This window comes from Dendrobium catenatum, unplaced genomic scaffold, assembly GCF_001605985.2.
Source record: "Dendrobium catenatum unplaced genomic scaffold, ASM160598v2 fragScaff_scaffold_459, whole genome shotgun sequence".
NCBI classification, from domain to species: Eukaryota; Viridiplantae; Streptophyta; class Magnoliopsida; order Asparagales; family Orchidaceae; genus Dendrobium; species Dendrobium catenatum.
In genome coordinates, this window is record NW_021318921.1 from 681,556 (window position 1) to 696,001 (window position 14,446).

The following is a 14,446-nucleotide window of genomic DNA, read 5'->3' on the forward strand; positions in this document are numbered from 1 at the left end:
AAAAGGAAGGAGATAATAATTTATTAATTAGTTTTTACATAAAAAACAAATTTTAAATAAATGAAATTAGGCACACACAAGCCTAAAGAATATCCTTATCAAGAAAAGTTGAAATATTACTATAATAATATGTTAGTGGTTAACAAAAGCAACATAAGTTAAATAAGAGATTTTGTAGAATGAATGGAGATAACAAACTGGCCATAATTAATGTATTATTTTTAACGTAATGTCGGGTAGTTTATCACACACCATCATTAATAATGGTTGGAAAAAGACAAAGGTGGTCTTCCATTCATTCAGAAAACAAAATCTTTATGTTCCATTCAATTCCTAAAGATTTAGCAATATAGCATTGTTGGATATTTCCTGATTACAGGGATGTGTTCAAAATTTTCATGCAGGTTAAATTTTTAGTAGATTTGCATATATACCAATATAATATTATGTTTCAATTTTGAGAGGAATTACATCCATACATAATATTTTATGTTTTTACATTATAAAACATTCATATTTTCCATATTTATTTATATTATTCATTTTTAAGTGTTTCAAATCACATGACTGTATACTTAAGTTTAGAATATTAATATTAAGATTTAAAATTTTTATCAAGGTGTCAAATATGGAGAATTTACATAACTCTTATCATATAATATAAATTATAGTATTTAACATATATAGCATCTATTTTTTTCCTGATAAAAAAAAATAATGAGGATACTTCATCAAGTGTCTAAACTTTTGCGGGTTTACATTGATGCCATAAAATATTTTAAGATATATAATATAATATATTTTTATTTTCATTTTTTAAGTAAAAAAAAATTGATTTGAAGGCAGGCAAGCGTCTATGGATAATCCTGCTAAGACAAATTGAAAAGTTTCTTATTAAAGTTATTGCTTGCTTGTTTAATTCTACCTGATTCATTGAGACCATACATTTTGTTCAACTGTATAAATGGTTTTAAGTTAAGCTTTCATTAATATATAATGTTCCATTTTTTATAGTAATGTAACACTTAAATCAAGCCAAAATATTTTGTCTATGTAGATAGCATATACATGCATGAATAAGTTGCAATAAGGATAAATAATATCATGCTATTTATATACTAACACTTAAAATTTTTAATATTATCTCCTATCAGATATTAAATCTCAATATGTAAGATGCCCTGAATATACGACATCGACATATTATCATACTCTCAGATCAGGGTTAAATGCATTGAATAATTGTTCAAGCTTATATGCAGTTCATCAATGGCATGCAGTTGTGATCGTACTGATGGCATTTCGAGGAGCTGACATAGACTCATAATAAGTAATAACTTAAGTGTTCAATCCTCTCATACTACTATCTATAGATATTTAGTAGACGAGCTCAGTTTAGGAAATTTTTGCTTGATTTAATGACATTCAGTTTGAGTTTGCTCTCAATTGCTTAACTAATTTCAATCTGCAGCTCATCCTTCAAGTCAAATTCAAAAGTTAATTATGGACAAATACTACTTTTAATTTTTATTTAAAAACTAAATTACATCAGATTTCTATACAAAACCGAACTCAAATTTCATTAAAGTTCAAATTTTAGAACTCCACCACACCAACTATCAATACTTATAATGAAATAAAAGGACACAGGACCCATACAACCGAACAACTGAAGGTTAAGGAAATCCTTATATTGCCAAACAATTTACAAAACACTAATTTAGTCACTGGAATAAGCCACATCAGCCAAAGGATTCTTGCATCTCAATGAGCATCTTTTCAAGTTTCCCAGACAGTCCACAACATTTTTCGATGGGAAGTCCCTTTGTAAGCTCTTCAGCAACTGGCCATGCCTACAGATGAGTTGTAGCCAAAGCAATGGTTTTCCTGGGCAAACTCTTCTACGAACCAAAGGGTGCCAACTCAGATCAGGAACAAGAATGTTAACAATCTTTCATCGATGAATCATCGGGATTGAACTATTTTTTTTTTTATTTTTGAAGTGGAGGTTGCTAGGTTGTGATTTCTAGAAAACCAAGAAAAATAGAAGCTTCACATGAGTGTGGTTGCCACTATGTTCACAATTGAGTGGTTCCCGAGGAATCACGTGAGTCTCCAACATTAACATCATGGATGGCTAGGCGAGCATGAGAGAAGAGGGCCTGGAGGGGTGCAATGGGAAGAGGTCTTTTTCACTATGGATTGGAGATAAGGAAATGCTGGATGTCAGAATCTGATACTGGGTCTAGAAGATGCCAACAACAGAATCAATTCAGCCTGTGTTAGCTTGCTGATATTCAGCGGATGAAGACCATTCTAGCCAGAAGTCCATTCCAGAAAGGATGGCGACATGTATAGTTCTCTCTGAGATATCTCCTAAAATAAGACATAAAGTTGGTTGTTTACCTTCAATTAGTAACAGAAGAAATTATTCTTAATATTAAAAATAATAAAAATTCCTAAAAGTTTACCTTCAATTTTTTCATAATAGTAAAAATTATATTTTTATATAACAGTAAAAAATTCTACCTTAGTGACTAATTAATTAATGGCTTCACTGAGCACGATTGGCGGATGTAGAATAAATCAACCCAATTAATTAAATTAATAATGTTTGGGGGGGCGGAGCATGAAAAGAATGTGCCATGTAAAAAAAAAAAATGGATTCATTTGAAAAAGAAGACAAAAAAGGCTAATTGAATTTAAATATAATAAATATAATATGAAGATGAATTAGCAATAATCACATACACAATAGTAAGCATATGGACAAAAAACTCCAATCATGAAAAAGCAGACAACAAAATGTTAATAAAAATTTAATAAAGAAGATTGATATTCTCACTCCAGAAGAACAGCCACATAATCAGAATTGAGAGCTCTCCTTCTCCTCCAAACGCAAGAGCAAATCACAAAATCCACTTTCACCTCATCAATCCTTACTCATGATTCTTTACCTCTTATGCTCAGGCAATAATCTTTTCCCACAACACATTCACACCTAGCTGCAAGGGCCATGTGTGTGTGTGTGTGTGTGTGTGTGTGTGTCTGTGTGTGTGTGTGTGTATAAGTACAACAAACCCTTGTGGACACAAGTATAGATAGAACCTATAGCAACTGTGATTGAGATGCTGCAAGTACGTAGGGTATGAAGACAACTCAATGTACGAAGAACACTACAGGAAAAACAGCCAAATCCGGCGGTTATTTCCGGCGGTTTGGGTAATAATACCGGCGGTTTATAGTATTACCGGAGGCTTAGCGTCGGTCCTTACGCCGCCGGAAAAAATCTAATATTTGGAGCTACTCTAATATTTTCATGTATATGCTCATTTCATATCCTGTCTCTAAAAGTAAAGCCACTCATCCATTTGAGCATCCTCATCTTTGCAATATTTTACTTAATATTAAGCTTCTCTTTTAGTAGTCAACATTTTGCACCATAAAGTGTTGCAAGTCTAAACATCATCTAATTGAATTTTCCCTTTAAATTTGAGCGAGATTTTTTTATCACACAACATATCTGAGTGTTTACAATTTAGCCTTTGGTTTTCAATATTTCCTATATTTCCTATAATATTGATGTGTGCAAGAAAGAAAAAATTATCACCTAAACATTACCCTAGTCTTGTTTGCTCTCGGAAGCTTATGTGATCAAGGTTGATGCTCTCACACCTCTCTTTTTTATGGTATTTTTGAGGAAATTTATCACCTAAATTTTGATTTCACACCAACTCATTTTCTTTGGCAATGTACATTTTTAAATGCATTCTGTTATATGAATGATTTTTTGCCCACAAAATGAGGAATCTCTCTCGCTCTCTCTCTTAACTCTTAAGAAATATGCATTCGAATCCACACTTCGTCTTCTTCTTCTTGTCTCCGATGACCTAATTGCTAGTAAGATAAATGAGCTTATAAAGCTTGAAGTACATTCCATTTGCTAATTTAGTTATAATATCCATTTCATTTATAAAGCTTGAAGTAAATTCGGCCGGAGAAGAGAGATCGACGGTTACCTTCGGTTAGGGAGTAGGTTGGTGGTCGGAGAAGAGCTATCGGCGGCCGGAGTTGATCTGTCGGCGGCCGGAGAAGACACGTCGGCGGCGGAGTCGATTCGGGGTTCAGGAGGGGTCGGAGGCGAGCTAGGGCAGAGCGACCGAGAGAGAGAAGAGGGAAAAAGTGAAAATGAAATGCGAGGCGCGGGTGTTCATTTTAGGGCTTCTACCGGCGGTGTACCGGCGGTTTGTGCCGTCGGTAAAAATTTACTTATCAACAACGGCCAACACCGTCGGTAAACCGCCGTTCCATATTGTTGTCCGGCGGTTTAGCGACGGTTATATAACCGCCGTTAGTACCGGCGGCACAATGAGGGATAGGCACCGGTAAGCTGCCGTTAAACGCCGGCGTCTAAACCGCCGCCCAAACCTTCGGTAAAACCGGCGGCCTATAAACCGCCGGTTATGGCCGCCGGTAAGAGCTGTTTTTCCTGTAGTGGCAGCTGGCAGCTGGCGTATAGAGACAACTTTCTTATTGCTTTCTAAAGCAACTTTTTAGTATTAAAATTTTTGTATTAAAAAATTATTAGAGAGCAGTAAAAAAGATGTCCCAAACGAAGCTTTATTTTTTGTTTTGAATATATATATGGGAAGACATCTTTTTTGACAATATTTTTGACAGAAACAAAACAGTCGGTAACTGTAGCGAAATTAAAACAGTGATTACTAGTTCCGTAAGTTTAGATAGAGGATTTAGGTTTTGTTTGGAGCCATTTTCTTATTGTTTTCTAAAATAAATATTTTAGTACAAAAAATTCTTAAAAATAGTGGCCATAAATTATCTTAAACGAAGCCTTAATAATATATACATATAGTTGATTAGTAGAGTTACTATAAAAAAGTGTTTTTTTTTTCTTTTGCTTTCAATCAATTGGATGTAAAGGTAAAGGGATCTAATCTGAATCTCAATATTATCACTCTGTAGTATTGGATGTGAATTGTGTTTGTGTCCAATACTGCAAAGTTGAGTTTCAAGCTTAAGATGATGTGCTCATATATAATTGTAGACTACTGAGAATGTTTATATGGTTATATGTTTGATATGGTCTTAAATATGTTAAAAGTAATAATGTTTAATTATTATTTATTTATATTATAATATATTTTAATATGGTTATATGTTTGCACTTTTTTTTTTTGTTTAGTTAATAATTAGTGATCAAAATCAATTTTGAAAAGATTTCAATTGTAAGATGAATTTGAGTTCAACAAGAATTGCAATTAATACTCAATTTTAAGTGAAATAAACTTATTTGAAACTGACTTAATACATTGTAATGCTTCTCTTAGTATTTGAAAGTTGCCTAATTAATCCCAAACCTTCTCCATCTTTTTAGTCTGCCTTTTATTTTGTCAACTTCTTTTAGAGTCTCCCATTTTGTTTAGTTCTCTTAACCTTAGGAATATGTTTGATTGATTATTTTTTGAACAAGAGGAAATGAGTTTTGTGATGGAAGAGTTTTTAGAGAAAATAGGGATTAAAAAAATGTTGAGTTCTTATAGAAGGTATAGTAAAAAAAGATATTTTTTTAAGGATTAGTTGATTTTTTACCTACTTAAAATTTAATTTACCACTATGCAAACAACTCTGAGTACTTCAAATACATTTTATTGGGTTTGCACTATATTTTAAATACACTTGCATTCTAAATATTTGCAGTCAATATATATGATCCCTTAGGTTAACTTTCTTTTTATAAAATATTACTCCACCAAATACTCTTTTCTTGTTAATAAGGTATATATTCAATTGATGTTGAAATTTTTCATTTTTTTTTTGTGAGGTTGGCATGATAGAGGGATTGACCATTTCAAACTATTGGAGATTATAGTACTGTTATTAATTGCATTCTTAAGATCATTCTTTTCTTTAAGAAGGGGAAGTTGAATATGCCTTTGCTTTCAAAATTTGTGCTCTTGGAGAAGATTAAGGTTATATCTGCTATTGATGATATCATCTTTTGATATAATAATGAGAAAGATTACTTCTTTTTCTCTAAGACTCCAAATGTTATTATTAAACAAAGAAAACCTACAAATTTTATCTTATTATTTTAAAATAAAGCTACATCCTTATACTTATCTATTTTTATATGGAGAATTTTCAGTATTTTCATCCTAGCTAGTTGATACGGCTCTTCAAGTCAAGGGCTTTTCTATGACCTCTAATGTCAATGTTGTGATGATATTAAGGTTTTGTTTGGGACGGATTTTTTACTGTTTTTTAAAGAAGCTTTTTAGTACAAAAATTAAAAAATTGTACTAGAAAGCTGCTTTAAGAAGTAGTAAGAAAGCCGTCCCAAATGAAGCCTAAATCTATCCCTCATCTATTTCTTTCTAATTCACTTTTTTTATCTTTCTTCCAGCATATGTTACCATTTTGAAAGAGGGCTGAGTCAATATGCATGCATTTGCATGTCTTCCTTTAACTGAAACATTCTTTAATTGACTAATCGATGGCATGAACCCCTACCATGTCAGCCATCTGATTTCCATTCTGGTTCATCAATTCCATTGTGCTTCTGTTCAGGTCCAGAGAAGCTGAACCAGGTTGAAATGAACAGAAGGCTGATATGAGAAAATCCTACAGTGGCCCACTATTATCTACTATGTTTTCATTTGGGACAGCTTTCTTTTTGCTTTTTAAAATAACTTTTTAGTACAAAATTTTCTTAAATTTAGAATTTTTGTACTAAAAAGCAATACGAAAGCTATCACAAGTGAAGCATATATTGTATTTGTTCGTGGTTCAGGATTAAGAAATACATCATAGAGAGAAAATTATTCTGTTGCAATATTGTTCTTTTTCTAAGATCCAAATCCTTAGAATATTTGTGATTCCCCAAAGCCTGCTTCCTTTTTCAACTCACTGAACGTTTGTCCATATCCCAATGGCATTTGAATATTCCAAAAACTTGGTCTTCAAAACATTGCAACTTGCCTGCTTTATCTGCTCATTCTTAACAAACACTTAGGCTCATATAATTTTTTTTTTTTTAATTTCTGATTTAGAAGTCTTTGATATTTGTTTCAACAGATGTAGTTATGATGAATTAATTTCTTTATATCGACTAAATATATATAACTTATCTTGTACAGCTCGTCTTATATTGTTATTAGTATATCTGTATTGATCTTAGGCTCTCTTAATAAAGATAAAAAATATTTTTTTTTTTTAATTTTTTTACAGAAATCTGCTCATTGTTGCCACCTCTCTTATCTAGAATTATTCCTCTGTAAGTCGGTCCAAAAGAAGGCCATGAAAGACTTTCAGGAATCTTTCCTGATATCTCATAAAGAATCATTGAAGCAGAAGGTAAGGGATTAACATCCCCATGTGGCCTGGAGAAACGTTATTAATCTATATAATGGTGGTGGATTTGATCATCAGTGAGGAGGATATGTGGGTCTATCTCCTTCTAAAGCCACTTTAACAACATGGTAATTATATATCATATTATGCATTATAAATCCACCTGAAACATGCATTGGGATCCTCACTTAAATGCTTTTCTGCTTTGTACAAGCCATATTTTAATCAAGCTTCTGGCTAGATCTTCATCATTAGTAATCATTACCCTCTCATGAATTATTTAAGTAAAGTTTTATGGATCTGTTATATTTAAATGAAGGATTTGTTGTTGATCATGCATGTTCTCATTATTACTATATCATAACAAATAACTTTTAAGTTTATTATTGAAAGATTGTTTTCTTTGAATCTTTCTTTATCTCAATTTGAAATTGGCTTTATGAAATCTCATTCTCTTAGAATGATGATGATGATGATGATGATGATAGTTGAGCTTTATAGAAAATCCCCTTGCACTAAGATATTCTCTTTCTTGATCACTCTTGAAGAAGCTCTTTTGTTCTCCAAGTGGCTTCAAGTGTGGATTCATTGTAATCTGCATTTGTTAAAGTCACTTTCTCTTACAGATGCTGAAGCATTAAATGCAACATTATTGATCAAAGAATCTATTTTTTGTATCTTTAATGGATGTCCCCATTGCCTGCAACTTGTGCAATCTCATGTAAACATCAACTCAATTTAGTTTATTTCATACTTTTTAAGCTCATTTAGTCAGTAAAAACCCCACATTATCATTCTTTATTGTTGCTAATTTGATGAAAATTATGAAAGCTGATAAAATATTTCTAAACCAAATCACCATCTCAAGTAAGCTAAATTACAATACCTTTGCTGGTTTCCTTCCCTTTCAGACAAATTTTTAATAACGTATATATCGTTGGTGCATGAAGAGAAGCGATTCATTTGTTTTTTTATTTAATGCCATGTCACTTTCATCTGATGATTTTTCCAAAGCTTGACGGTTTCCAAAGATAATGCTAGATTATACCATTAACAGCATCCATTCGTTATCTATTGATATCCTAAAGCTTTTGTTTATCCGGTTAGTTAGAATGACTCCAAGGTGATCTGCTAGCTGTAGAGGAAGTTGAAGCCTCTTGGGAACATCTCTCTAATAGTTTTCTGTCTTTTTTGGGATGCATTATTCTGTGCGGATGCTGAACGTCATCCAGAGACCAACCAATATGCGCCACGTCGCCTCCTGCTTGTACCTGGCTCGGTACAACTCGGTACCGTGGCTCGGTACCACTCGGTATTGCTGACATGGTTCATTTTGATTGGTCTATGGATGGTAAACTGCATTCAACATCTGCACAGAATAATTTCTCCTTTTTTGGGTATTAAAGAAAGAAAGATATATATTTCGTTAATTTGCTTCACAAGGAAGTAAAACCAAGCAGCTTATTCTTGTGCTTGCCTGTCTTGCAGGACCAAGTACACAGCTTAATGACAGAATTTGGCAACAAACAATTCATTAATTTGTTCATGATAGTCTGGAGAAAGTTGATGATTGCAATAGAGATCTTATCCAAGTCTGTGGCATTCCTTCTGTTATGAAGGATGGATTTTCATAGTTTCTGCTTGGGAAGGCATAGATGGGTGTTGGTGGAAGGTGAGGAGGGGATGGAGGTGGTATAGTTTGGAAAGAGGAAGTTTTTTATGCCCATAAAATGAACACCTTTAATGCTAGGCATGTTATGTATAAAGTAGCTAGCATAGTATATGAGAAGATCATGGCAGATATCACACCTAGCTTTTTTATGATATGTTGCATAAGAAATTAATGAAGTTGAGGTGTAAAGAGCATTTTTAGTTTAGAAAATCCTAGAAAAAAAGTCTATGATTATGCTTCATTTGATTGAAAGAAATAAAAAAAAAATTCATATATGAAATGAAATGTGAAATTAACAAAATCCTAGCATTACAAGCAAATCATGATTTTTTTATGGAAAAAATCAGTTATAAATAAGTAAAATCTACAAGAAATTTGATTTTCCCTTAAATTTGCAGTGGATTTTTGTTCATGGAAAATGCTTTGCATTGCAGTAAAGTATGCTGAAAATTAAGGCATTGTTTGGCATAGCTTGCTTATTATGTTCTAAAACAGTTTTCTTGTATGAAAATTTCTTTAATAAAAAATTAATTTTTGTATTAAAAACTGTTTTAGAAAGCAATAAGCAAGCTATCCCAAACAAAGCTTAAGTTTTGATGAATTTTTGACAGAAAATCCACTGAAAACACATGCCCATGAACCGAGTAGGCACCCACAATGAAACCAATAAATTTCTTTATAGATTGGACATTCATTGAAATTTCGAGATGATGGAGTCTAGCAGATTTTCTGATGATAAGTCTCTTATTAACAATTCTAATGAAATATATGCTAAAAACTTTAATAAATATTTTTTAAAAGTTGGGCATTGGTTCATTTGATAGTTTGAAGGTCCATAATATAGCACAAATATTTCATTTTCCTATAACAATAAATTATAAAGAAACATTTTTAGATAAATATATATAAAAAATTTAAATCATAAACAATTCATATTAAAAAATTTTATTGCTTTTAAATTAAAATAGAAACCAAACATAATATAAATTTTAAAAAATAGAAAAATAAAATGTTTGTCTCGTCTCTCTCTCTCCCACTCAATATTCTCATTACAAAATATTATTAATATTAGTGATATGATTCACCGGAAGGAGCTTTTATTCTGTGCGGAGACCGGACGGGAGAACCGTCTGGTTAAGCACTAGGTACCCAATGATATCGAGTGCGGCTACCGAGCTGGGCACCCACCATTGAGGTGACGTGACTCATTTTCATTGGTTTCCTGACGCCCTCCGCACTCCGCACAAAATAATTCTTCCACCCGAAGTCCCTGATATTATAAGTCACTAAGACATATGTACTCATCCTATAAAAGACTAATGTTATTGACATTTGTTTAAAATTACTTATTAAGCATTCTAACGATAATATATTTTTACTTACGTAAATACGACAAGATTTGCTCATCCAATTATGACTTTCTTATCTTAGGTGGGTCTTTATGCACAATTTCAACAAAGTTAGGTCGTTACCTAATATCTCTTACTATAAAAAGACTTATTAAATTAGTAATAAATATTAAAATATAATGAATATATAAACTTATACTTTTTATCATGCTCTATGTTGATTATAAAAAAAAAAGAGAAGCAGAACAAAAAATTGAACTAAAGCAACCGCCTTCGTTGGCCCCACCTCGCCAAACGACACATTGATTCGTTTTGGTAACTGTCATTTAGCGAATTAATCAAATAAAATGGGAAAGAAGTTCGGAAGGAGGGACTTACACATGCTTGTTTGACTTCATTTCTTTACAAAGGCGTTTAGGGTTCGCACTTCATCTTCTCGTTTCATCGTTGCTGTTCGGTCTCGTTACTTCACGGGAAGAAGAGATTGCACGCACCGCTCCTTCTATTCCCTCATCGCTATTCAGGTTTGTTGCTTCGCAGAGGGTAGAGATCGCACGAAGTCGTTTCTTCCGCTCCTTATGGCAGTCCGACTTCGACTCCCGTGGCTGTCCAAATTTGTTCCTTCGTAGGGGCCAGAGAAACCGCACGCATCGGCTTCTTCAGCTTCCTCGTCACCGTTCGACTTTGCTCTTTTGCTGGAGAAGGAGAGACCGCACGAGTTTCTCCTTCCGCTCCTTCGTGGTTGTCTGACTTTAGCTTCCCGTCACTGTTGGACTTTGTTTCTTCGTGAGAGGGTAAACTGTTAGCGTACCATTCCCTCAAGCTATTTTGAACACAGGCTATGCTGGAACAACCATTCAATTCGGAACCATTTCTGATGTGATGCAGTTCCGACAGTTTCTTCCTGAGAATACTGTTAGCGTACCTACTGCCAAAGGTGACACTAAGAATCCTATTACTGAAGCTGTTGATGAGAAGGCTCCCAAGAGGGGCTATGTATTTTCAAGACTCTACATGGCACCTATTGCTGCTCCAGTGATTCAAAAGAATTTTTTTGATCCCAAGTTGCAATCTGTTGGTATGAATATAATTGGTCAGAACATAATTAAGGATGAAGTGCCTGAAGAGTACAATGCTAAAGTTCCTGAAGCAAGTGTTAAGCTTTCCAAGAAAGCTAGAAGGAAGGTCAACGCTTGCTTACGAGCTAATGGCTGGGTGCCCGAGACCCCTCAAGAATCATCACTGCAGTTAGAGGCAAATGTACCAGTTAATAACGACTTTGAACAGTTAAAATAGGCAAAAAGGAATAATGATAAAGGTGAAATAAAAAAGTCTTTCTGGGAGGCTTCACTTCAACAACCACTACCACCAAAGAAGGAAGAATATGCCTCTTCCAAAATATACAAAATATTAAAGGCTGTTAAATATAAAAATCTGCAACGAAGATTAAGAAAATCTATCACTGAAGTTAATCCTCAAATGTGGTTCATCCTCAGAACAACAAATTTTCAACAAGGCCTTATAGAGAGGAGTTTAAACATCCTCTCTACTATCGAGATCCAAGAGAATTCTGTTCTAATATGGGTCGATACCCATATTACAGAAGAAAACAATCGGGAGAGCCTTCTGATAGTCTACATAGAAAAGGCTATAATCGAAGATATAATGAACGAAGGCCCCAACAGTGGTATCATAAATTTGGACAGTCAAATGTACATTCTGATGTTGGTGGTCATCGGTATGTGACTCCGAGAAGACAGCAAGTTTGGGTTCCAAAAAGACCAAAATATCCTCGAGCTCAGATAGATAGTCTTGATCAAGAAATCTATAAAGGGCAACTTAAATCTCATGTCCAGAAGTTATCCCTTAATAAGGAGACTTCTGTTGATGTGCATACACCAAAAGATGAAAGCTGTCATGTTTACAATGAATCCCCCGATTCTCCAGTCATACATTAATGGAAGCGGCGGTCCCAACTTGGAGAAAATCATAAGTTGGATGAAGATGATAATTACTATGATAATTATGAAGAAATGAAAGAGGGTATTGGTCCCATGGACGTTGAAGTTGTCCGGATGGTTGATCATATACCTGATCGAGCTAATCAGCAATATACTCCTAGAAGTGCAGCATTGAATTCGCAAAATGAAGAACAACTACGAGAAGACCAAGAACAAGCAACATCTGTGAATAGAGCTCCATAACCAGAAGAAGTTGCGGAGGAAGAAGCTGAAGAAGTTGTAAAGAGATTACAATTAGAAATGCAATCAATGCAATAGAAGAAAGATCAAGAAATCTATCATTTGAATGCTCATCTTGATGAGATTAGTAACATGATGAAACAATTATTTGGATAACTAGGCATGATGGCTGCAACTAGTCAACCACATATAACAAATTCTCAAGGGAATGTTCAAACTACTCCTGATGCATTGGTACTCTCAAGGAGATCAGAAGAGTTACAAGAGCCAATTTTGATAGCTTCTAAGGAAGACGAAATGGTTAGTAAATCTCAAATTGAGAATCTCATCAGTCAAAAGGTTAAAGCAGCTATTGCTTCTGAAGCTGTTGAAGTCTTGGTCGGAAAAGGTCTTCCATATCCAACAAAATATATTCAAGAGAGACATCCAAAGGGGTACATAGTGCCAAAGTTCAATTTATTTGACGGTACTACAAATTCTCGTCAACATCTGGCACAATTCAAAGCTATATATAAAAATACAGGAGGCAATGATGCTCTGTTACTATGAAAATTTGTCAGTAGTTTAACATACACAACTTTTGAATGGTATGCTGAGTTACCCAACGACTTAGAAAGAACATTCGTCGAATTAGAGATGATGTTCATTAAAAGATTTTCCAACGCAACGAAGAAGGTGACTATCGCTGACCTCGCTCTTGAAAAAAAAAAGAGAGGAATTATGCACCAAGTACATAACCAGGTGGAGAAATCTCAGCATGAAATATGAGCAACTACTCACTAAGAAGCATGCTGTTGATCTATTACTGGGAAACATAGATGATTATTTGGATCCATATCTGGTGATGGTTACAATCAATACATTTCAGGAGTTACTTGAATGTGTAGCCAAATTTGAAAGGTTACCTAGGCCTAGAAGTGCTGGCTTCAACTATAATAATAATCCACCAGGGAAAGGAAAACAAATCAAATTCTTTGATCCAAAAAGAAGTGAGGTGAATATCACATTTCCATCTTACTCAAATAAGAAACAAAAGAAAGATTCAATGAATTCACTGAAGATGTTGAAATAAACAAGAGAAAGGCAAAGACCTCCTACTTTACAGGAGAAAATTAACAAGCCATATTCTTTCAAAAAAGAGTGTACTAGAAAGATTTTTAGGCAAGCTCTAAAAATTGGTCTTCAATTGCTAGAATCCTACCGACCAGAACAAGCTGGCATGACTGATGATCCGAATTACTATCCGTATCATAGGATTGTAAGCCACCCAATTGAAGATTGTTTCATATTCAAAGATTGGGTCAAGAGAAATTATCAGAATGGTGAACTTACACTTTTTAATAGTGTTCTTGTCAATCCTAAGAGGAAGAAAACCAATGTTATCTCCTCTACACCATGTCAAAGCACAGAGGATGAGAAAGGGAAAGTCTCCCAAGAAAATGAAGGTGGTTGGGAGACCTTTATCTCAAAGAAAACTAAACAGATGATGAATGTCTATTGGCCAATGAAGGCATCTGTCGTAAGAGTGTGTTAGAATTGGAAGTTGATCCAATACTGCTTTCTTCAAATAACTCAGTGGCAGGAGGGCCCAATTTAAGCAAGAAGAAACATTTGAAATACTTCAAAGACCAAAAAGAAAAGAGTAAACCTAGATCAAAATCTAAAAAAGAAAAGAAGATGAAATTAATAAAGCATAATATTGTAATTCAAAAATAGATCGACTCCATTGATGAATATCAGCAACCTCCAAGACGTCCTATCAAGTTAGAGGAATATATGTTTGATTTATTTCTTGACTCAGAGTCAGAAAAGGAAGAGAGCATTCCAATAGAGACTTGTCGAGTCATAAATCA